This window comes from Danio rerio, chromosome 17 (genome assembly GCF_052040795.2).
Source record: "Danio rerio strain M-AB ecotype USA chromosome 17, GRCz13ab, whole genome shotgun sequence".
In the NCBI taxonomy this organism is placed as follows: Eukaryota; Metazoa; Chordata; class Actinopteri; order Cypriniformes; family Danionidae; genus Danio; species Danio rerio.
In genome coordinates, this window is record NC_141037.1 from 2,499,582 (window position 1) to 2,502,500 (window position 2,919).

The following is a 2,919-nucleotide window of genomic DNA, read 5'->3' on the forward strand; positions in this document are numbered from 1 at the left end:
CTGTCTTGGTGGGTTTGAACATTTGTACATTTTACTTTGTTGGCATTTCATTGCAAATGTATTTGAGTGCATCAGCAGTTGTGTAGGAACTGTGTGCATTAACAGTGGTCTGACACTAGAGGGCAGCACAGGAGTGCAGTTCATTAATCAGCATGTGTTTCTCAGCACTTTTGGTCACACTTTACATTTTAAGGTTACAATAATTATAGTTAATTACTAATAATGAACAGTGCATAGAGTTGAACATGTAGTAATGCCTCATGTATTCATGCTCGTGAACATTACTGCTAAAATGAACGAACAACTCCATTTTCATTAATGTAGTCTTCATAAAATACTATAAATGTATTAATTGTTCATGTTAGTTAGTGCTTTATACTGGTGTGTGGGTGGTTAATAGATTTTAATGTACAAGTTTTGCCTTCATTAAATGTTAATTCTGCTCTTGTCACTCAATGCTTTGGAAACTGAAGTCAGGTTTTGGTGTAAACTGGAAACTTTTACCTCAGTCTGCCACTGAAGCCTCATAAATACTTGCATGACAAATGCTGAAGCTTTTAGTTTAGAGCAACTGAACTCTTCTAGGTTTTTCAGTGAGGGAGGGTATGATGGTAATCTGGGGAACTTCACTGTTAAATGCACTGCTAATCGATATACTAATCTAAATCTTTATTTTTAGTCTTGTTTACCACGACTGCACTTCTTTGGTCAATTAGCATAAATGACTATAGCTTTTAATGGAGGGTAACTTCAATTGATTTATAGTTCTAAGCTGTGATTTCAGCATAACTGAATAAAGGAATCGCCAAAGGGTTCAGGGAACATTTTATTAATATTGACTTTAGAAACGGGTGTACCATTTTAAAGTGCGACCCAGCTGATACTTTGCAAAAGTTGCAGACCCCTTTACCAATATCAAAATTAACCTGAATAGGCCTGCTATAATAAAGACTCTGATCAAAGTAAAAATTGCTAAATTCTGTCTGTTATTTGCGTTGTGCAACATGTTTGTAAGGTCTTAATGCTTAGTATACAGGGCGTCTGGAAAGTATTGATAGCGCTTCTTCCAGATTTTGTTTGTTACAGTCTTATTCCATAATACATTAATTTATTTCCTCAACATTCTACACACAATCCCCCATAATGACAATGTGGAAAAAAGAGTTTAAGTTGTTGCAAATTTATTAAAAATAAAAAAAGCTGTGCAATCAGCATTCTGTCTCCACTGATCATTCTTGAGATGTTTCAGCAGCTTCATTGGAGTTCACCTGGTCAATTCAGCTGATTGGACATGATCTGAAAAGGCCTGTCTATATGAGGGTCCAGGGTTGACAGTGCATGTCAAAGTACAAACCAAGCATGAGGACAAAGGAATTGTCTGTAGACCTCCAAGACAGGATTGTCTGGAGGCACAAGGCTGGGGAAGGTTTCAGAAACATTTCTGCTGCTCTGAAAGTTCCAATGACCACAGCGGCCTCCATCATCCGTAAGTGGATGTTTAACCACCAGGACTCTTCCTAGAGCTGGCCGGCCATCTAAGCTGAGTGATCAGGGAGAAGGGCTTTAGTCAGGGAGGTGATCAGTAACCCGATGGTCACTCTGTCTGAACTCCAGCGTTCTTCTGTGGAGAGAGGAGAACCTTACAGAAGAACAACCATCTGTGCAGCAATCCACCAATCAGGCCTGTATGGTAGAGTGGCCAGACAGAAGACACTCCCCGCCTGGAATTTGCCAAAAGGCATCTGAAGGACTCTCAGAGCATCAGAAACTGAACTCTCTGCTCTGATGAGACTCAAATTGAACTCTTTGGAGTGAACGCCAGGCGTTACGTTTGGAGAAAAGCAGGCAGCGCTCAACACCAGGTTAACAGCATCCCTACAGTGAAGCATGGTGGTGTTGGCATCATGCTGTGGGGATGTGTTTTTAGCAGCAGGAACTGGAAGACTAGTCAGGATAGAGGGAAAGATGAATGCAGCGATGTACAGAGACATCCCGAATGAAGACCTGCACAAGAGTGCTCTTGACCTCAGACTGGGGCGACGCTTCATCTTCCAGCAGGACAATGACCCAAAGCACACCGCCAAAATATCAATGCAGTGGCTTCACAACGACTCGGTGAATGCCCTTGAGTGGCCCAGCCAGAGCCCAGAGCTAAATCCTATTGAACATCTATGGAGAGATCTGAAAATGGCTGTACACCGTCGCTTCCCATCCAACCTGAGAGAGCTTGAGAGGTGCTGCAAAGAGGAACGGGCCAAAATTCAGCTGTGCCAAGCTTGGGGCATCATATTGACAAAGACTCAAGGCTGTAATCACTGCCAAAGGTGCATCAACAAAGTATTGAGCAAAGGCTGTGAATACTGATGTACATCTGATTGTTCAGCTATTTTATTTTGAATAAATTTGCAACCATTTCAAAACTCTTTTCTCACATTGTCATTATGGGGGATTGTGTGTAGAAAGTGAAGCACTGAATACTTTCCAGATGTACTGTAATTTTATATTACAAGGGCAAACTATTGTTTTTCTTAATGACCTGTACAGATTTATTGTTCACCACAAAACTAGCAGCTCACAAAATCAGAGTGGTTAGGTTTGATATCTCGTGTACTGTAATGTAGCTGCAGTTGATGAAAGCCATCAGATGCTGCTGATCTTTTGTCTGGCTCCTCTGCAGCTGTCCAGACTTTCTCGCCGAGTGTTTTACTGTAAAAGGTCATAAGCGTGACTCTTCCGCGACGGCTCCTGTTTCTGTGGTCCGCGTGCCAGGGGCCCTGAAGGCCTGACGGGCCCTGCTGACTCCTGGCCGGACTCGAGTCTAGGCGTGAGGCTCTGAATCAGCCTCCATTTGTCCAGAACAGCTGTGCACAGACACACACTCTGATGCCACTGCTATAAATACACGTGTGTGTGTGTGTG